Below are 22,854 nucleotides of genomic sequence, written 5' to 3'. Positions count from 1 at the left end.
TCTGAGCCCATGATGGGTGGGACATACAACAACCTATGGAGTGGGGCTGCCCTGCATAATCTACAATAAAGTTCAGGGTTCCTAATTCTCAAGAGAGTGAATGGGACAGGCTCAGGGCCCAGACAAATCTCCTGGACTTGAATCCTGACTTTACCAACTGGCTGAGTGGCTTTGGGCAAGCCATTCCCCTCCTATGCCTTAGGCACCTTATCTGTGACAGGGGGGTAGTGGTGAGGGTTTAGAGGAAGGGCTCAGAGAAGGTCTTAGCATACAATAAATGTATTTGATGTAAAAAGGGTCTTTAACATTGTCTTTCAAGGATAAGTGTCAAGAATCAATCACAAGTTACTTAAGGTGGTAGTAACAGCAATACCCAAGTTGGTTTTTTGGGGGGTTAATTATAAGGTTTTCTGTGAAGAGAGTAAAGTTGCATGTGCAAACATGTCCTCTATAATCCTGGTTGTTCTCAGAAAGTCCTGTACTCACTGGGAGGAGTGTGTGGAAGGGGGGAGGGGGTGCACCTAAGGAGGGATGTGCATAATGAAGCTAAGCAACTTTAAATGGGTAAAAATAAAGATACCATGGGGCTAGATGCATGCCATAGGTCTGCCCCTCAACCCCCACTCTCCCAGACCCCTTTTCCTCCTCTGAGTCAACCCTTCTAGCAGGTTCCACTGATGGAACCATTGGTGTGGGATGTGGGGTAAACCAATGGTCTCTGCCCTCTTCACAGCAGCAGATCTGGCAGTAACACAGCCCCCCTGCCCCCATGCTCCTGCTCCTGCCACATGACCTGCAAAAGCCCCAGGGGGCCTGGTAAATTCAGAGCAGACAAGGTCCCTCCACCTGGAGACCACAGGATTGCGCCATCTGCCTTAGGCAAGAGGATTTCCTGGTGCAGCTCACCTCTTAGCTGCCCAGCATCCCTTATCTGGCCTTTGGGTTCTTCCACCGCCCTATATATTCAGTCCCGCTGGCATGCATCCCTGGAGAAGTGTCTGGTTTCTAGTTAGACCTGTCTGAGACTCCGGCATTGTTGCAACTACTGAATAAGTGAGGGAGACCCTAATGTAACTGAGGCATGTGATGATGGTCACATACGGCAGTGCCTTCCACATAGGGAGCAGAATATTTAATCCCCCACTCTCTGAAGACGAGTAGGTCTCTGAATGCACTCCCCTTGCCACATACTCGTCAGTGCTATCTCCCAGGGTATTTGGAGCCAGCAGGAGCTCCAGTGTGACTGCTTGAAACTGCCCCTTGAATATATAGCACATTTAAAGTCATAACGGGAACAAAGAAGAAACACCTTTATCAAAATTGGTCCCATGTTCCCTGCTTTACCAAATGCCTGACTTTTCTGCAGGCTATTACATAACTTATAACTTTGGACACATGGGAAAAAGGATGAAAATTGAAAGCTAACTATAATTCAATGTTTTGCTTGTTGCAACATTTGCTCTAGATCCATCTTCTAGTAGGAAGTTTAAAATAGGCATATTATACTAGCATTAGTAAACAGTACTCGTTTAAATAAAGTATTGCTGTTGCTCCATCAGTGAGCTTTTTGGAATGCTGGCAAATGTATATAACGGTCATTTTGTTGTTTTCATTTCTTGTTAGAAGACAAGTGATTTATTGTGGCTTTAAAAAAATGTGCTAAATGATTTGAATCCTGAATTTGTCCAAGCATTTAATTTGTTTATGAAATTTCTTTTGGGTTTGGGAGTGTTATTTAAATTTTATATGGACACAGCTCAAAGGACTATATAAGCTGGTCTTTTGTCAATGCTTCTTGTGATTGGGTGGGGTGTGGGGAAGCTGGGTTTTGTGCCAGGCAGTAGTGACAAGTATGCTCTTCTGAACCTTTTCGGCAAGCAGTGGGACACTACAGTATGGGGATAGGTAGACAAGGAGATTATCTCAAAGCCTACAGGTACCGCTAGCCACACACTCCCTGAGTCAGTCCCAGGCCTCTATCTGGCTACCCAGGTGATATCATTCTAAAAGAATGTATACTGCTAATTTTTAAGTGAAATGGAAGAGGCCAAAGAATGGTCTCAAGGAAGAAATGCTGGCTCTAGTTGCAGTTTCTAGCCTATCCTCCAAAATCTAGGAAATGGGAACTCTGTGCTCTGAGCCCCCACTAGGAAAGTGGGGGGAGTGCCTGTGGCAGTTTGGGTGAGGCCTCTGGATATACCTCATGTATCTTCTAACTGCTTCTCTTGCAGGTGAGGGTGAGATTTGAGGTGAAGTCCCCTGTGAAGACGATAGAAGACTTCCTACGGAGGTTCTCACCGAGCCGCCTGACCTCAGGCTGCAGCAGCATTGGGAGCCTGGCCACCAGCAAAGCCGCCCACAAGTCAGGGTCCAACTTTCTGTCCACCCTACCCAATGACAGCACACTGGTGTTCAAGCTGGAGGAGAGGCTAGGCCAGCCAGCTGCGGCCATCGCCAGCAATGGCTATAGCAGCGGGGCTGCAAGCTGGGCCCCAGAGCACACTGCCCAGGAGCAGAAGCTAGAGCTGGAGCAGGAGCAGGAACGGGAGCTGCGCTATGAGGCAGAGAGCCCCGATGAGGCAGCACTTGTGTATGCTGCCCGGGCCTACAACTGCGCGCTGGTGGACCGGCTGCATGACCAGGTGTCCGTGGAACTGCCCCACCTGGGCAGGCTCACCTTTGAGCTCCTGCACACACTGGGTTTCGACTCCATCCGCAAGAGAATGTCAGTGGTGATCCGGCATCCACTCACCGATGAGATCAATGTCTACACCAAAGGAGCTGACTCAGTGGTCATGGACCTCTTGCTCCCCTGCTCCTCAGGTATCTAGCTCCCCTCCACTGGGCAGTAACCCCCCAGGTCCAGGTTGGAAGTCCCAAGAAATTAGCCCCTTCCCTCAGTCCCTCAGTCCCTTCTCATGGGTAAAGTGATTTCTATTGAGCTTTTTCTAAAGCAATGTCCATCAGAGATTTGCCTTTCTGGATCACCCTTTCCTCCTTTGAGGAGTTTGGACTAGAATGCACTAGGGGTGGGGGATAGAGGGCTTCAGTACCTGAACTCACCTTAGAACAGTGGGGTCGGGGGTCACTCAGGGTGAGGCCTAGCATCATTTTAAATCTGGACAATGAAAGTTAAGAACTTTTAGACTAGATGTTCCAGAGTGTTCTTTCCTACTCTGTGATTGCCTGGACCAGGGCGGCTGTGAAGCCAGGTCATGGTTTATAGCCCAGTTGTGGAGCTGCCTCAGGCCACAATGAGAGCCTACGTGGTGGAGGCTGCTGGCTGCTCAGCCACTGTCATCTGTTCCACCTTGCACAGAGCAGCTCCCTCTCAGTTTCTTTTGTGTACCAGAGTTCCATATAACTTCTGTATTAAAAAAAGAGGAATTTGAAAACCACTGGTGTTAGTGGAAATTTATCCAGGAGAAGGGCTTGCTTGAACCTCCTTCTAGGCCTTGTCTTCTGGGCCTTACAATGGCCTAGGTTCCCATTTCTAAACCTGGTCACCCTTCCTCTCTACTTGGAAGGTGAAGCCTTACACATCTGACCTCCAGGGGGGAAAGGTGGGATGGCGGTGAGGATGCTGCTGTCAGATGGCTCTGCTGCCTGGCCTCCATAGTCCCCCTGTCTGTTGTATACTGAAAACATCTCTAGGCACGGCCTGCTATGAAACCCTATCCACAGGGTATATAGCCTTTCCAGCGCTCTGGGATGGAGCTAGAGAATACTTTACTTCCATAATCCTTTCACTGTAATCTCAGTGCCTCAGAGCAGGACTCCTGGCTCCCAAGTGCAGCCCCACTTCCTTGTGGGAAAGTGTCCTGGAGGATCGCTGCAGATGAAATCCTTTTCCCTTGGCAGAGCTGTTGCCTCCCAGTTTGTAAACATGTCTCTGAAAACAGTTTGGGACAGCTTTTCATGGCAATAACCTACCAGAGGGCAGGATTTGCCTTTCCACCCCAGGGGTTCCATGTTGGAGTGGGACATAGAATCTGATTCATAGGCTGATTTTTGCATTCCAAGAATTTTCTTCATTGTGCGTTTCTGTAGGTTGCCTTTTAATTTCCTTGATTGTTTCCTTTGCTGTGCAGAAAGATTTTATTTTAATGTAATCCCGATAGTTTTTTTTGGTTGGTTGTTTGTTTGTTTTGGTTTTTTTTTGTTTGTTTGGGGTTCTTCTTTGTTTTCATTTTTTGTTTGTTTTTTTTGGGGTTTTATTTCGGGACACCTAGCTAAAAAAAATGTTGCTATGGCCAGTGTCAGAGAAATCACTGCCTATGTTCTCTTCTAGGATTTTTATGGTTTCAGGTCTCCATTTTAAGTCTTTAATCCATTTTGAGTTTATTTGTGTATATGATGTAAGATAGTCCAGTTTCATTCTTCTGCATGTGGCTGTCCAATTTTCCCACCATTTATTGCGGGGTAAAAAATGACAATGAAGGAAAAAGACAAAACACGTGGACTCTAAACAATATGATGCTAAGCAACCTAAAAAGAAAGAAAGAAAGAAAATGAATATACAGTGGTCCAAAACCTATGGGATGCAGCAAAAAGGGACCATAAGAGGGAAATACATAGCAATGGAGGCTTACCTCAAAAAAAAAAACAAGAAAAGCTCCAACAATGTAACCTTACACCTAAAGGAATTAGTAAAAAGAAGAACAAAGACCAAGAGGAGTAGAAGGAAGGAAATAGTAAAGACCATAGCAAAAATAAATGACATATAGACCAAAACAAAACAAAAGTGGAAAAAAATATTTGAAACAAAGAGCTTGTTCTTTTGAAAAAGATAAACAAAATTGATAAAACCCTTAGCCAGGTTCATCAATTTAAAAAAAAAAAGGACCCAAATAAAACCAGAAACAAGAAAGGAGAAGTAAAAACTAACACCACAGAAATACGAAAAAATTATATGCCAACAAATTGGACAACCTAGAAGAAATAGATGAAATTCTAGCAACATACAATATTCTTAAATTGAAGAAGAAATAGAAAGATTTTCTATAGAAAATAGAAATGGAAAATTTTCTATTTCAAGAAGAAATAGAAAATCTGAACAGACTAATAGTAGCAAATTTGAATTGATAATCAAAAAACCAAATAAAATAAAAGTCCAGGACCATATGGATTCATAGATGAATTCTGCCTAACCTTTACAAGAGAAGTAATACCTATTCTCAAACTGTTCTAAAAAAGAGAAGAGGAAGGAAAGCTTCCAAATACATTTTACAAGCCTCCTTTATTCTGAAATCTGATTTTGTATCTGCAAAGGAAAACAGCTATGGCAATTATCTGTGCAGATTTAATTCTACTGTTAAATAAAAAATCATCTTTGTGCTATTCCACAGCCTTTCATAAAAGATAATTTAATGGCCACGGTATTTCAGATTTTACCACATACAGCAAGTCATATATAAGGTAAAAGGCCTGGAGTAGCACAAGCAAACAAGGGTAGGATGGTAGGACAGGGTGGAAAGTAGGACCCCCTCCATACAGAGAGGGCCAGAGACTGTTCTGAGCTGTGCAAGGGACAAAAGAGCAACCAAGAAGGCTGCAGCAGTCACCACACTTGTACTTTGCTGGCAGATCACTCTTTTAAATGAGGAAGCAGCCTCAAATTTCTAGACAAAGTGCAAACAAACAACTCCTACCACTCATAGTCAACTTCAAGGTCAGGGTGGGGGGTTTGTTTGCTGGGAGACTCTATGCAGGCTGGGGAGCCTTGTAGCCCCCTCCACCTAATCCTGCAGCCCCAATGTAGCTTTGCTCTTGTGCTCACCTCCTCTGCTACTGTCCATCTCCTGCAGGTCTCTGGAAGGAAATTATTACCCATATCTAGATAACTATAGCTAAGAAGCAAAGCCTTCTATCTTTTCCACCATGAAAGAGACACTTAAAAGGATGACATTGGGGACGCCTGGGTGGCTCAGTTGGTTAAGCAGCTGCCTTCGGCTCAGGTCATGATCCCAGCGTCCTGGGATCGAGTCCCACATCCGGCTCCTTGCTCTGCGGGGAGCCTGCTTCTCCCTCTGACTCTGCCTGCCACTCTGTCTGCCTATGCTCGCTCTCGCTCGCGCTCTCTCTCTGACAAATAAATAAATAAAATCTTTAAAAAAAAAAAAAAAAGGATGACATTGCTCTAGTTACAAATTGCTCAAACCATGGCATCGAGAGGGACAAATTAAAAATAAACCATTTGTATAGCTCTCCACCTTACTCTGGGAATTTCCAAGCAGTGTGCAGGTCAGATAGGTTGGGACAAGGAAGAGCTACATGTAGACATCCAGCAACTTAAGATTCAGGAGGTTCCGAGACCCTGTTGGGTTCTCAGGAGAGGAGCTGTCACCTTGGGAGGTCACTTTGAAGATATCCACTGGTGACACCCTGGTACTATGTATAAATCATTCAACTTCTACTTTGTGGGTTGGTTCTGTGTGGAGAGGAACAGGCTTGCAGAGCACTTCACCAGAGCCATTATAGCCAAGCTGCTGTGCCTGTGTGCTGGTGATAAAATGAGGTAGGCACACAAGTATTATCCTCCGGATTCCTTCCGATCTTTAAGACCTTTTTTCAAAGAGATTTAACACTTTTACCAAAAAAAGAGAAGAGGAGGCTATGCTGATTTTGGATGTGACTGTATTAGAGTGTGTTGTGTTCTTAGGACGCGACTGTGTCTTGGACATTGTGTGGGATCAGGTAGAAAGCAAGGACTCCACCCCACCACGGTACCTATAGACATCTGTTCAAATCCTAGGTCTACATTTATGGGCTAAAATGACCCTGAGTAAGTCACTTAACATTGTTTGCCTGTTTCCCCTCCACACAAAGGAAATCAGGATGCGGACCTCATAGGAAGCCCCTATCCAAGCTCCTAGCACAGTGTCTGGTCTGATGTTAAGTACAGAGTACAAGTTTAGGTCCTTTTCCCTTTTCTCTGGTTCCTTCCCCTTAAGATACACTTCTTGAGGTGTGGTACAGTTGCCACGTGGTGTGCTGTTTAAAACACAAACACCCAGACTGCTCCAGACTCCGGACTCTGGACTCCAGACTCCGGAGAGTAGCCCACCACCTGGCATGGGCCTCACACACTCCTGCTATTGAGTAAATCAGTAAATGCATGCATGAAAAAGGAAGGGAATTCACCTTCTTGTTCTACCACCTGGCCAAGATTAATCTCCCTATAAGAGAAATAAATTTGACTCAAGTATAGAAGAAATGGAAATACCACTTTGAGCGTTTTAGACCACATGTCAAAATCATGAGTCAGAGTGGCCATTTTCCTCTGAGAATGTCCTCAGAGCATTGCCAGGCATGCTCTGGTAGGGACTCGGCTGCGGTGTCCAACTGTACTGCTCAGCCAGAGCCGGAGTAGGCTCCTTTCACTCCTCCTGCATTTTGAGGTCAGTGACGTGGGAGTCATCTTTAAAGACAGATGGGAGCTGTTACTGTTTGACACTTTGCATACCCTCCCAATCCTTCCCCAACCAGCACCCAGATGTGGCTACAGGGACCTTCTCTGTGGGCTCCTCAGGCTGCCACCACCCATCAGAAGGCTCTAAGTAGCATTGGTTCCACTTCTGCCCATGATGTTGCTCATAACCCGGGCAGCTGTGTTGCAGACCCAGAATTCTTCCCACTACCTTAAATAGAAAAGCCCATGGGCTCTGCGTTGCTTGTAGAATATCAGAAAGAAGAGGCTGATATTGCGTGAGTATCACTTAAAATACAATGCGACTGTTAGAATGCCTGTAGTCTGAGATGAGTGCCGAAGAGCCAGGCTGACCACCTAACTCTGGGGGTCCATGGGTTTGCTTTCTAGGACATTGCCCAATACACTCTTTGCAGGTGCCCCCAGCTCCTCGGTGCTCATCCACTTTGAGTTTGAGTTCTTTCTACCATCTTGACCCCTCCATCAGAATATAGACATATCCCAGCATTCACAAAGAACGAATCCTACAAACCCTAACATTGGCTCTTCCCAGTGACTGTGCAATCATTGTGTGGTGGGAAACTCCAAGGGAGAGGTCAAGTAAGAATCAGAAACAAGGTCTTACCTCAAGTGGCAGAGCAGGCTGTGTTTGCAAGTCTGGAGGAGTGAGGGGATGAGGCAGGGCAGTCGCTGCTTCTCTCCCTGAAGGTCTGGGTGGGCTCTGTCCCAGGCTCTGCTGTGAGTGGCCCTGTACAGAGCAGCTCTGTATGGCTGCCTTTGGGATCACTCACACAATTCATCCAGGGCACCTAGCGTGCTGAGCTGCCTGGCCTGCTTCCTCTAGCTCATCAGGTCTGTTTTGACCAAGTGTTCAGTCTCAGCCCCTGTACGCTGCTGCTTTCCTAGAGTGCAGTCTTCCCCTCCCCTCCCCTCTCTGTTATTATTATATAACAATAATAGCCATATTGTTATTATTCTAATTCCAAAGGCCCTCAGATAGATGCGTCTTTGCTCGAGTAATAGTCAACATCTGGAATACTGTTATTATCCCCTTCTGAGAATTGTTACCACAATATCAGGAGTAAAATAGTAGTCAAAATTAAGATGTCATCTTTTCAGTGTCATTTTTTCAGGAAATTTAAATTCCTAAAGCAAAGCAATCAAGGGCAGTGTTTCCCCTCTCTCTTTTTTTCATTATTGCTCCCTTAAGGAGCCTTTTTAGACATTTTTAAATTATCTCCCTGGGACATTTTAATGCCACAGATATGCTGTATATTTGTTTATGTACTGTCTGTATATCATTGCCTAAGTATGTTTTAGGTATATAAGTAAAATTATTTCTGGGCTTTTTTTTAATTTTTTTTTTGCCCCAGAACCAATATTTTAGGCCCTTGGGGGTGCTATCTTCTCTATGGAGAACACATGTCTGAGAGGTGAAAGTGTTCCTCCCAGATCCAGTTTGCCTAGGACCTGACTCAGGTTGTAGACAGCCTGTCTTAGACCAGGGGTGGAAGTAGAGTTGCCAGATTTAGCAAACAAAATATATTGAATGCCAAGTAAAATTTGAATTTTAGATGAAAAACATAATATTTTTAATAAAAGTATGTCTTATGTGATATTTGCACATCTTATATTCTGTCTGGTAAAACTACTGGTGTTCTGGGGATAGAAACTGCACTTTTTATTAAAGTACAATTTTTTGGGGTGCCTGGGTGGTTCAGTGGGTTAAAGCCTCTGCCTTCAGCTCAGGTCATGATCCCAGGGTCTTGGGATCGGCTCTCTTCTCAGCAGGGAGCCTGCTTCCTCCTCTCTTTCTCTGCCTGCCTCTCTGCCTACTTGTAATTTCTGTCAAATAAATAAATAAAATCTTTAAAAAAAAATAAAGTACAATTTTTCACAAACTGGAAGATAATTACCTTTGTTTATATCTACCTCCTGGGCCAGTGGACACCACTGGATCACTCCTAATAAAGCTTTGTTTAGGGACACCTGGGTGGTTCAGCCAGTTAAGCATTTGCCTTCTGCTCAGGTCATGATGCCAGGGTTTTGGGATTGAGTCCCGTGTCAGGCTCCTTGCTTAGCGGGGAGCCTGCCACTCCCCATGCTTGTGCTCTCTTTCTCTCTCTGACAAGTAAATAAAATCTCAAATAATTCTTTGTTTATATGAGCGTCTCATTTCAACAAATGTCATTAGTAACAGTCAGAAATATGATGTGGTTCCTTTTAAAATAAACTTTACTTTAAATTTTATGTGAAACGTGTATACTACGTACACGTGATGACATGGACCCGGGGTGAATCTAGTGTGGAGGGCTCCACACGTGTCTCTTACTGGAGTTGTGGGAGTAAGTCACAGGGGAAGAATGCTCTTGTGACATTCCTGCTTAAGGCACTGCAACAAAATGCAATTCTAAATGCAGCCAGCTAGAGCACTGGTCCTGAGACCCAGGCATCATATACTTTCATCATGCACAAACCAAAGTGCGTTATGCCTTTCCACACATAATTGGCGACCCATGGAAATGGTCGACTTGGGAAAGTGTGTGTCAGCTTGTCGTGGATGCCACAGTCGGGTGAGGCTCTGAGTCAGCACTTCTGAAGTTTGCTAATTAAGCAGTAAGTCTACTCAGCTGTGTCTACAGGAAGCCAAAAGGGGTGTGTGTTTAGAGCACTCTTACTAGTGGACTTAGCTTTTTCTTTGTAATTGAGGTAAAAAAAAAAAAAAAAAACTCATATGACCTAAAATTTACCATCTCAATACAGTAATGTTAAGTGGATTCACATAGCTGGTCAACAGATCTCCAAAACTTTACCTTGCAAAGCAAACTCTTTACCCACCGGACAGTTCCTCTTGTCTCCCCACGCCTCCACCCCTGGCACCACTGTTCTGCTTTCCGTGTCTGTGAGTATAACTACTCCAAAACATGGAGTATAACTACTCCAAAACATGGCTGTTTTCATGGAAAGCTAGCCAGAAGCTGGGGGAGAGGAGCTTCTGGACTGGAGCCTCTGGGGTGGTGCTGGCCTCTCTTGTGGCCTGCACGTGCAAAGTTGTTTCAACACCATGCAAAGCTGCCTGAGGTTTGTGGAGCGGTCCACCAACCGCTGGATACTGTTATTTGTACTTACCTGTGTTTTTCTGCTTCTACCCCATCCTAGATGACGCCAGAGGAAGGCATCAAAAGAAAATCCGAAGCAAGACTCAGAATTACCTCAACCTGTATGCCGTGGAAGGCCTGCGCACCTTGTGCATCGCCAAGAGGGGTGAGTGGGCGCCACCGCCACAGGAGCACGGGTGCTGACCGCCACCCTCACGGTGCTCAGCGCCTGCATGGCACTCACCAGTGTGTCTCATGTAGGTTCTGAGTGAAGAAGAGTATGCCTGTTGGTTGCAAAACCACTTAGAAGCAGAATCTTCCCTGGACAACCGCGAAGAGCTGCTTTTCCAGTCTGCCATTCGCCTGGAAACGAATCTGCATCTGTTGGGTAATTATGCACATGGGCAAGAGTTGCACCAAGCAGTGTGGAATTTGCAGAGACCGTCCTGGATGGGGTCCTGACATGGCTGTAGTCACTGGCAGCTCTGCACCTGCCGGGCATGGTTCAGGAGCTGCCTGGTCTGATGCTAGCACGTCCCCCAGGCCCAGCCACCCCTGACAGAACATTCACACCACAGCCTGTCTCTGTGATATTCCATGTGTCCCACCAGGCACCCAGTGACACCTGACTTGCCTCTCCTTAAACCCTGCTTTTCCACCAAAAATAGAGATGAGGGCTCACTCCACCTCCTACCCCTGACACAAAAAGAAACTGTTGGACTCCAGAAATGGCTGCACTTTACATCTTATGAATGTTTCATAGATTCAATTTGGATGAAAAGAAAATGAGCTCATTTTTGCTAAAAATGTGCCCATTTGCTACTGTGGTCATATTAGTATATATAAGAATATTTATTTTAATATTTAAAATATTTAATACTAAGTTTGTATTAAATTAGCTGAGTCTTTATATATGTGCTCTCTGTGACCACAGCAGGAATGGATTGTGATCAGCACACAGCCCATCCCGTGGTTCCAGTAGTCAGATGGTATATCTGGGGCATGGAGAACCTGGAGTTCATCCCTCTTCATTTAATACAGAAGGGCTGTAATTCATTTGGTCTTGCTCCCTGGATGAAGGAGTTGGGCTACCTATGTATCTGTATATGCATATCTAATATAATGATTAATATGTTCCATAGCATAACAGACACACTTAATATAATATTCTTTTTTGCCTGTGCTGTCTTATAGGCAGGCATGCACTGCTCAAAAAAGCCCCAAGATCTAGATGCACAGAGATCTCATGAGCAGTATTCCTGGGGGGGTGATTAAATGAAACACTTGGAAGACAGCTGTGCTTTTTCTAGCCTGCCAGGTTTTGATTTACTGCACTAGGATTATTCATATCTAGAACATACTTCTCCAGAAGACTCTGTTGATCATACCTGTGGGATAGACAGGGGTTCCTGCTGGTCTTCCTGGCCCATAGACAGGTTGTACCTGTCTTACTTCTCTGTCCCTTCACTGCAGGGCACTCTCCCTGGAGAGCTCTGACTCTCAAATGGAGTAAAATTTGCTTCCCCAGTCCTTTCTGCCGGTGGGCACTGGTCCTACTCTGTGGAGCAAGGCAGATGGAATCTCTTCCCTTTTCCACAGGGTGAGACCTTAACTGTTGGAGGACTTGGCTGTGAGTCCCCATGCTGTCCACCTATATTTTTAGGCACCCCTACTTTTCCTTCTTTCAGAATCTACAAGCCTTGCCTTGGTTGTCCAGTTCTGGCTCTGTCCCCTAGAGACCATAAGACCCTGGGCAAGTGACACTGTCTTTTTGGCATCCCAGTCTCCTTGGCTGCCGGGTAATAATCCTGGGGAAGAACAAAGTGGGTGCCAAGTGAAGCACTAATGAGGTCCAAGCACAGGGTCTAGTATTCAGACGCACATGGTGAGGAGTCTGAGGTCACTGCCTTCACATATGGGGAATTGCTTTCTAGCTTGTATTCTGATATTTGCTTGGGCAGCTATGTAAGCATCTAAAAGTAAGGTTTTTTACTTATCCCTATTCCAGTTTTTTTTTTTTCTGTTGGGGCTGGGATAGTAGAATTTTTTCAGCATCTTGATTCAGCCACATTCTGCTGTCATCCTGAGTGGATGCTTATCTCCAGGGGTGTGTCAGATGGCTCTGAGGTGAGTCAGTGAAGGAACTACTGGAGTGCCCATAGTGGGCACCATCAGTGTGCTGGAGTCTGGTCATGCCTGCTGGGGAGAGCCTCTCCATACATTTTCAGTAATTTTGCAGTCACCTATTGTTGTTTCGCATAATTTCCAGGAATTTTTGCATAGCTTTTTGATGCTGTTGGTAGTTTTTGACATCGGCCAAGGTGGGTGTATTTGTACTACAGAAATGGGAAAATGCAACAAATCAGCTTCCCTCCTGCTAGCTGGTTGTTAAACACTTAGCATCTCCTGCAGCCTGGGCTATTTATGGTTCAGATGATGAGCCAGCCTGAGCTGGAGAATAGGAGAGCCACCGCCTTAGTGTTCACACCACAGCTTTATCCACAGACACTGTACTCCAACTTCTCTGGTTCATTTTAAGAAATGAATGTAAAGTAAGCCATTTATACATATATATATATATTTTTTTTAAGATGTTATTTATTTATTTGACAGAGAGAGAGGGAAGCAAGCTCCCTGCTGAGCAGAGAGCCCGATGCAGGGCTCGATCCCAGGACCCTGAGATCATGACCTGAGCCAAAGGCAGAGGCTTAACCCACTGAGCCACCCAGGCGCCCCAAGCCATTTATATTTTTAATAAGCCCACAGCCAAATACTGTTTCTAAATATTTTCATTTATATTCTTACATTAAATAACATCAGAGAACTACAGAAGAAGGGTCACCACTTACACTGTGTGCTTGAAATTTCCTTTTCCATACTGTTCTGGCCAAGAACCTTAATTCAAAGGACAACATTCTGTTCCCTTTCCCTGACGTTCCTGTTTGTTTTTCCAGATGTCATCTGGAACTCCCCTCACATGAAAGGCCACCTGACATTTGTTCACAGTGAAACATGGTGGCACAAGCTTGAACCCTACTACCTACCCTGTTATAACACTCAAAATGCCAGGTCCTCCCGAGGCTCAGGCTGTAGAGAGGTGGCATTTACTCTAAGTCGCAGAGATTCTATTGCTAATAAGCTACTTTAAAGAGCTAAAGAAAGACCACTGTGTTTCCAGGTAATTTTTAAAGGACTGTTCCCTGAGATTTATCTTTATCCTCAGCTCAAATACTTTATCCTCAGATACTCTTTATCCCTAGCCATATTCATGCTGAGATAGACATACTTTACATAATTCTCTTTCTGAGTTCAATAATATTCTGTGTTTGATTCAAAGCTGCACATAGAGGTTAGGATCAGCAACCCAGTCAGGGCCCATTATTTGGCCAGTTAGCTCCTGAAATGAAGGTGCTTTATTTTCAAGGTGTTAGGTTTTCCCCGAAGGACTGAATTTATCTCTGAGTCCATCCCTGCCTTTTTTTTTTTTTTTCTCTCAGAGGACATTTATCAAGGAGCTCTGGCTAAGCAGCCAGTATACAAAGGTGGGGAGTTACAAGGCCCCTCTAGGAAGTTGCTGTCTAGTGAAGGATGGGTAAATGGCTGAATTACACACAAAGCTGTGTTCCACAGTCGAAGTTCTCCTAGAGCAGCCGTACAGGTCAGAGGTTTGGAGCATGAGACATACTGTGTATGGAATACTGTAGCCCTTGCATTGCTAACTAATCTTTCACACCTTTGCTTCCCACATCTGTATGGTGGGGATAATTGTAGTACTCACATGTTAGGGATGTTACAGAAACTTTTGCCTGGCATTTAATAATTCATCAGGGTGGGGCACCTGGTTGGCTCAGTGGGTTAAGCCTCTGCCTTCAGCTCAGGTCATGATCTCAGGGTTCTGGGATCGAGCCCCAAGTCAGGCTCTCTGCTCAGTGGGGAGCCTGCTTCCCCCTCTCTCTCTGCCTGCCTCTCTGCCTACTTGTGATCTCTCTCTCTCTCTCTGTCAAATAATAAAAAAATTAAAAAAAAAATAATTCATCAGGGTTAGCCATCATTATGATTATTCCATAATCACTGTTGTTATTAAGTATGAACAAGATTTTTTTTTAGAGAGAGAGAGCACACACAGGGGGAGGGACAGATGGAGAGACAAACTCTAACAAGGCTCCGTGCTGAGCACAGGGGCCCAATGATGCAGGGCTTGATCTCACGACCCTGAGTTCATGACCTGAGCCAAAATCAAGAGTTGGATACTTAACCAACTATGCCACCCAGGTGCCCCTGAATAAGACATTTTGAGTACATGGAGGCAGACATGATCATCCCTCCCCCTTCCCTTGGATATCCAGGAATGTGCCACAACATAAGTGATACTTAGGATCTCTTGGTAGATATCAGCTCTGTTGGATGGTGAAAATAGGGAGCCAGAGACCTAGAGCATACCGTTTCTTCCCGTCCTAGAACCAGGGGTCTGGGGGATGGGAGAAGGTCCAAGACCAGATGGCCTTCCAGTGCCTGGGTTATCAAAAATATGCTCACAATGAACATGGAGCATAACATGGTTTTATTCCTAAGCAGACTTTGAGCTCTACACCCCTGCCTCGTCCTCCTCTTGAGGACTCTGTGATTCAGAGCTGAGGGCAGCTTGGGTGCAATATCTTGTCCTCCTTTTCTGGGCCCTTAGCCTTCTGTTCCCACTTAGGCTTCTGGTGCATTCAAATAAAAGATAGGCCCAGGTCCAACACACTGCACAGACTGCATGAGTTGTAAGAGAGAAGACTGCCACTTACCCTTGAGGGGCCTTCTGGAGAGCTGGTCCAACAGGCGTGTGATTTGTGAAAGTGCATTATAGTATATACTTAAGAAATGCATGCTTTTTGTACACGTATTATGCTCACGTACATGTACATGACTCCACCCTCCCTATACCTGCCAACTCATCTGTTCTAGGAGGAGAAAGGAAAGTGGTGTCTATTTTAGTCATTCAGGCTGTCATAGCAAAGTACCACGGATTGGACAGCTTAAACAGCAGACATTGATTTCTCACAGTTATGGAGGCTGGAAGTTCCATATCAAAGTGGCGGCCAGTTCGGTTCATTAAAGGACTCTCTTCCTGGCTTGCAGATGGCTATCTTCCTTCTGTATCCTTGAATGGTGGAGGGAGATCATCTCTCTTATGTCCCTTATTTTAAGGGCATTAACCTCATTCATGAGTATTCTACCTTCCCACCTGATGCCATCACAGTGAGGGTTAGGGCTTCAATCTATGAATTATGGGGACACATTCAGCCTGTATCAGCCTCTCAGCACAGGGAACAGTGTGACATAAAAGAGAAGGGCAGGGCCAGTGAGGTGTCCTTGGTCAGTGCTATACTTCCAGAGGGAAGATAGAGACCATCTCATTAAGTTGGCAATGGGAAAAAAACTGAGGGTGACCTGGAGAGCACCTTTCTGCACTGGGTATAAAATGTGTCCCAATGTACAGAAGACTGTGTAGGGAGACCCACTGCTTATTAATTATGTTTGTGGAAAAGGTACATTCTGGGTAATGTTGATTTTGAGAAATAATGGGCTTGTGTGGTCTGCTTAGGCAGCTCACAGTAAACACTGCTGAGAGCATAGCTTGTGGATGTCATGGATAATATTTAAACTTTTTCATCCTTCAGAATATGGTCATTCCTACCATCTCCCCACAAGCTTGGTTTCCAAGTTATCTGTTATGTCAAAAGTTAGCCGCCTGGGGGGCGCCTGGGTGGCTCAGTGGATTAAGCCGCTGCCTTTCGCTCAGGTCATGATCTCAGGGTCTTGGGATCGAGTCCCGCATCGGGCTCTCTGCTCAGCAGGGAGCCTGCTTCCCTTCCTCTCTCTCTGCCTGCCTCTCCATCTACTTGTGATTTCTCTCTGTCAAATAAATAAATAAAATCTTAAAAAAAAAAAAAAAATAGCCGCCTGTTAGGAAGCATTGGAAGTGCTTTTTCGTAAGTACAGAGAATTATGTTTGGTGCTTCACAGCTATTCTGACTCATTCTTGACTGTGTGCGTGTCAATCGAGGGAGATACTGAAAGTGTTCACAAGGGTCTGGAAATGAGTCATCATCCACATGAGAAAGGCACCAAGCAGGTCCCAATCTATGGGGTCATGCTAGCATCGCTGCTATGTTGGCAGTGGCATCCGTGCCTCATAAGGGTCTGAGGGCATGTGCAGAGGGGGCTCACCTACACTTGCACGTTTGACCAGGTGCCACTGGGATTGAAGATCGCCTGCAAGATGGAGTCCCAGAAACCATTGCTAAATTGCGTCAAGCAGGCCTGCAGATTTGGGTTCTCACTGGTGACAAACAAGAAACAGCCATTAACATTGCCTATGCCTGCAAACTGCTGGACCATGATGAGGAAGTCATCACCCTGAATGCTGAGTCCCAGGTATGTAGGTTTCCAGGAAGCCGTGCTCTGCCTGGGGCAGCTTCATACCCACCCAGCCTCATGGCAGCAGGAATGCCTTCCATTTCTATGCCCTCTACCTCTGTGTTTACATCTGTGTTGGGTTCCTTGCATGTTTCTTACCATTGCCTAGAAGGATGTGGGATTTGGTGGGATTTCTTAATTTCTAAGGGATGCATCTCTGGACTTTATTAATGCAAAGTTAAGTCTGATTTTCCCTGACATATTCATGTCAACAATATTGGAGAATTGTTTCATGAGTCACACAAGTCAGCATACCAGTCTGTTCAGCACTGATATACTCAGGATGGGATGGGTCACCTTGCGGATGCTTCGCTGGGCTCCTAGACTTTTCATCCAGTCACATTTATCTATTTAAATCTCCAAGTATGTAGGGTGTATCTACTTCTCATAAACCTGGCCTGGGCTCCGATTCCTTGAATGACCTCCCACTTGAAACGTCTTTTTGAACTGTATGATGAGGTCTGATTCTTTTTTTTTTTTTTCTTTTTCTTTTACAGATTATCATTTAGCTGTTACATTTAAGATGTGTCTAGCCACAAAGATTATTCCTATGTATTCTTCGAAAAGCTTTGTAGTTTATTGCTGTACCTTTAGACATATTCCATTTTATGTGGAATTTTGTCTAAGGTTCAGGTCAAACTTCATTCTTCTGCATATAGCTCACTCATCCAGCACCATTTGTTGAAAAGCCTTTTTTTCCCACTAAATCATCTTTACACCCTTGTTGAAAATCAGTTGGTCATGTTTTTTAAGATCTATTTCTGGACATTCTATTCTGTTGCACTGACCTGCATGTCTATCCCTTCACCAGTGTCATGCTGCCCCTGTGGAGTTTAGAAGTCTTAATATTGGTAGTTTTCTTTTCTTTTTCTTTTTTTTTCCTGATTATTCTTTCTGTTTTCAATCCCTCCATTCCCTTTCCTGCCTTCCTTTGGGTTCCTTAAAACATTTTTTAGTAACATGTTTTAGTATCCTTAAAACATTTTAATATATCTCATTTCTTTGATAACACTTTACTTGGGTTTTTAGCTTCTTTTTTTTTTTCCTAGAAAATAGAAAATACAATATGCATTCTTAAGTCATCAGTACAATCAGTATTTTGCTACTTCAAGTAGAATGAAGTCTTGTCACACCATGTGTCCCTTTACCTCTTTACTTTGTAGGCATCTTCTATGAAAGCTACAGAGATGGAAATCCTTGTCAGATAATTTGTGCATTCAATCAAAAAGCATACTTTAAAGATGTCAAAAGGGAAAGAATAGCCCATTTTATTTATGTGAATATTGAGAATTTCTGTCACACTTCTTTTCATCCCCAGTGTTAAAAGCATCCTTGTGGCATTTTTTTTTTCTTCTTGTCTGAAAAAAACTTCCTTCAGCAATTCCTTTAAAGTAGGTCTACTGCCAACAGATTCTCTTACTTTCCTTTGTTCAGAGAATGTGTTTATTTCACCATGGTTTCTAGGTGAAATCAAGAGTCATCCAAATCATTGTTACCCTATAGCTAATGCAACATTTTTTTCTGGATGTTTTGATTGATTGATTGATTGATTTTGCCTTTAGCAGTTTGTTTATGGTGTGTTTGGGGCACAGAATTTTTCAGATTGATACTCTGGGATTTGCTGAGCTACTTGAATCTGTGGGGTTTATGTCTTTCACTAAATTTGGCAGGTTTTTAGCCATTTTTTATTTCTTCAGACATTTTTTTCTACACTGCAATTTCTCCTCTTCTTCTGGAAGACTGATGACATGAATGTCAGGTCTTCTAGTTTGTCTCAAGGCTCCCTGAGGCTGTCTTCATTTTTTTTTTTTTCTCTTGGTAAAATTGGTTAATTTTCTATGATCTTTGAGTTCACTGACTTTTTCTTCTGTTATCTCCTTTCTGCTGTTGGGCTATTTAGTGATGTTTTAAAAAAATAAACTTTATATGCACAATGGTTTTAAATTTATAGAAAAATTGGAACGATAGTATTGAAAGTTCCAAAAATAATACATACCAAAATTTTCCTGTTATTAACATCTTTAACAGTAATCAATGAACCAATATTGACATGTTATTACTTACTAAAATCTATACTTGGGGAGTGCCTGGGTGGCTCAGTGGGTTAAGGCTTCTGCCTTTGGTTTGGGTCATGATCCCAGGGTCCTGGAATCGAGCCCCACATCAGGCTGCCTGCTCAGCAGGGAGCCTGCTTCCTCCTCTCTCTCTGCCTGCCTCTCTGCCTACTTGTGATCTCTGTGTATCAAGTAAATAAATGAAATCTTTGAAAAAATAAAATAAAATCTATACTTGGGGTGCCTGGGTGTTCCAAGATTAAGCATCCAACTCTTGATTTTGGCTCAGGTCATGATCTCAGGGATGTGGGATCAAGCCCCACATTGGGCTCTGTGCTGGGCATGGAGCCTGCTTGAGATTAATAACAATAATAATAATAATAATAATAATACTTCCTCCACCTCTAAATAATAATAATAATTATAATAATAATAAATAAAATAAAATCTGTGCTATGTTCACATTGTCTTAATTTTTACCTAATGTCCTTTTTGTGTTCCAGGATCTCATACAGAATATCACATTATATTTAACTGTCATGTTTCCTTGGGCTCTTACTGGCTGTAACAGTTTCTTAAATTTTCTCTTTTTGATGACTTGAGAGTACTAATCAGTTATTTTAAAGAATACCCTTATATGGGGATTGGTCGGGTGTTTTTCTAAAAGTGCCTAAAGTGCCATTTTCATCATTGTATCACATCATATTAATAAGTACATTCTATCAACATGATGTGCCACTGTTGGTTTTATGTTTGTCAGCTTTCTCCACTGTAAGCCAATTATTTTTACTCCTTTCCATATTGTACTCTTTGGAAGGAAGGGACTATGCACAGTTCACACTCAAGAGTGTGGAGTTCTATTCCCCCCCCTCCTTGAGGAGGGAATATCTACATAAATTACTTAGAAACCATGAGCTGCTTATTTTGGTTTAGAATTTTTGGTTTTGTTTTGTTTGGGGGGTTCTAAAATCTCTATTGGTTCCTTCTTTATATTTTGTCTTTTTTGTGAGGACTTTCTTTCTATTCATCTAGAATGTCCACTCTTATTAGATAGAGCATTTTTATAATAGATGTTTTCAGAGTCTTTCTCAAATAAATTCTGGTATCTGTGACATCTTCACTTTGGCTTTTGTTGACTGTCCTTTTTTTTTCACATGCATTGAGAATTTCCTGCTTCTTTGCATGCTGATGAATTGGGGTTGTTGTATTGTAGGCATTTTGAATGACAATGGTTATTTTAAAATTCTGTGAAGAATTTAGATATATTCAAGGCAGGTAATTCAGCCCGTCTTAGATACAGGCTTCAAGCTCTGAACAGCCTCTGGGTGGGGAAACCGTTTTTGATGTCAGTTTTGTGTAGCCTTTACCAAGATGTTAGACTCTGTCTCACACTTGAAGGTAATGGAGGGGAGGAGGGAAAAGCGATCACATTTTTGCAAAACCCCTTAATAAAAAGTTGGGAAAACTTTGGGTGGCAGTTCTATCCCTAGTTTCAATTCTCAAAAGTCTTTGTTTATGCCATTTAGGATTATGTCTATGTGTGCATGGTTTTCGTGGGTGAGTCCAAGAATTAATAAGCCATGCTATGGGGTCAGCTGACCAAGCTCTTCTCTCTTCACCATTTTTTTTTTAAGTACTTTCTGGTTCTCTGAGACTCCCATTTCCAGTCCTCTGGCCAGAAAGCTGGGTTTGAGTACCTTGCTTGCTACTTTGTACTTCTGCCCCACACCTCTATCCAAGACCAAGTGGTGATAGTTAGGACAGAGAGGAAAAGGCAGAAAGTTATCTTAACACCACAGGACCACGGCTTCTCTAATAGAGTCTTTGGCAAACAGATTGTCCTGCTGCCATAATAGCAAAATTACCTGGGGCTGGGATCCAGAGAGAAAAAGATAAATAAAAGTGGGATTTCCCTATCTTCTCTGTGGCATTGGGGGTTCTCTTTTCCACTCCTCCAGCAGGGGCAGGAATAGGGGGTAGGGTTTGGATTTCTCCTGGAGCTCTCTCTGTCCCTGCGTTGGCTCCTACTTCTAGGTTTTATGATGCTTGGGTACAGACCAGAGGGAAAATGGAAAAAACTCACCCACCTGTCCAGTGTACTTGAGAACACTAGTCTTCCTCTCCAATGCAACAGCTACTGTTTATTTTCAAAGTCCTCAAACAGTTGCTCTGTGACTTCTCTATTCGACTGCCATAGCTGCTTTCAGTGGGGGAGACAGGGTGGATGTGCTTACTCCAGTTTAACCTTAGCAGGGCTTGGTGCTAGCACAAGGGAAACTCAGGTGTTTGTAGAATGAGATTTCACATTCATCCTCTCCAGGCCCCACCTCAGTTACTGCCATTCCCCAGCCCCACCCTAGAAGCAAATCTCTCCCTCTTCATAGCCATAATGCTTTTGCACATCCTAATCTGTGACTTCCTGTGATTGATTATATGTTCAGCTGCTTGCCATTTGTTCAGGAACTAATAACTGTGTCTTCTTAGTCTTCCTTTTTTCTCTTGTCTCACTTTTCTAAATACAAAAGGCCCCTCAATAAGCACTTACTGACACAGCTGGATTTCCAGGTGCGTTGCAGGAAATTGGTTGCTTACCCAGTTGGGCTCACTGTCCACAGAGGTCAAGAACTACTTGCCTTCCCTGGATGTGTTTACTCCTGGAAATTGTCACCTCTTCTTATTTCCCCTGACCCCTTGGTCTCTTCTATAAGTTTTCCTATTCTTTCTGGAACTCAGGTACAGTTTTGGAACTCAGGGTACAGTTTTATTGCCAATAAAAGCCTCAGAAATTATGCTTTTTAAAAACATTATTTACCCTGGCCAACTGGAGAGCTTAGGGAAAATGTTGCCCTGATAATTACACTTCTTAGAGGATAATCATAATAAAGACTTCTAAAAAAGGTTTCGTACCTCACAAGCCAGCAAAAAAATGGGCTGGAGTAAAAGCCCTCAGGAGAAGTACAGTTGGGGTGCATGTTTTTTTTTAGATGACTCCCTCAGCTAACCAGCCAGCAGTTTAGCATAGTACAGTCGGGATTTTGCAAAACGGAAAAGACATTCTCGTCGTCTAACGTCCACAGAGTGTAATGGGTAGTGAAGTGGAGTCTTATCAAAACCCTAGACAAGCCTCCTCCTCTTCATGTGGACAGGTTTATCATCTTCAGTGAACTTCCCTTTGGGCAGAGCCTGCAGGGGCCTGGTTGCCTTGATATGATACAAACTATCAACTATCAGTGTGAGGAAGGTAAGAGAATGTTGTGGGTGACAGCTGAGTGAACAGCGCTTCCTCTCATGTCCATTTCAGGAGGCCTGTGCGGCCATGCCTAGGACCAGTGTCTACACCACTAAGTTGCAGTCCAGGATCCCCTGCAGCACCCCTGAGGAAGACTGCAGGACAACTGTGAGCGTGGGGTTTCCCCCGGTCTGCCCTACCTTCCACGTCCACCCCTCTGGCCCCAGCCTGAGCCTCGTGATCGATGGGGAGAAGTCTGGCCTATGCCCTTGAGAAAAAACCTAGAAGAACTAAATTTCTCTCTTCTCGCTAAGCAGTGCCGTTCAGTCCTTGCTGTCGCTTGCGACACCTCATACAGAAGAGAGTATGGTGGTTGAAACTAGTCAGAAGCGAGCTCAAGGCCATGACCCTGGCCATAGGCAAGTATCCAAGCCAGCCAGGTGGACCCTATGTAAATGAGTTGTAGACTCTTGTCTTATGCAGCTGGCTTCCTGTGGATGCATCCTGGAGTTTCCACCCTGTCGGTTGGCTGATACTGTAAGTATGGGAAAAACACACTTCCTTTCTCTTTTTCTGTTGATA

At 43.9% G+C, this 22,854-nt stretch overlaps 1 pseudogene; it reads left to right on the top strand.

Moving 5' to 3' along the window:
• The window catches only part of LOC123394290, a 28,196-nt pseudogene that overhangs the window by 4,637 nt on the left and 705 nt on the right, over positions 1-22,854 (top strand).

The sequence above is a fragment of the Mustela putorius genome, unplaced genomic scaffold (assembly GCF_011764305.1).
Source record: "Mustela putorius furo isolate JIRA1106 unplaced genomic scaffold, ASM1176430v1.1 tig00002325_pilon_pilon_pilon, whole genome shotgun sequence".
Taxonomy (NCBI): Eukaryota; Metazoa; Chordata; class Mammalia; order Carnivora; family Mustelidae; genus Mustela; species Mustela putorius.
The sequence above is the reverse complement of the archived record's forward strand: the minus strand, read 5'-3'. Positions and strand labels throughout refer to the sequence as shown.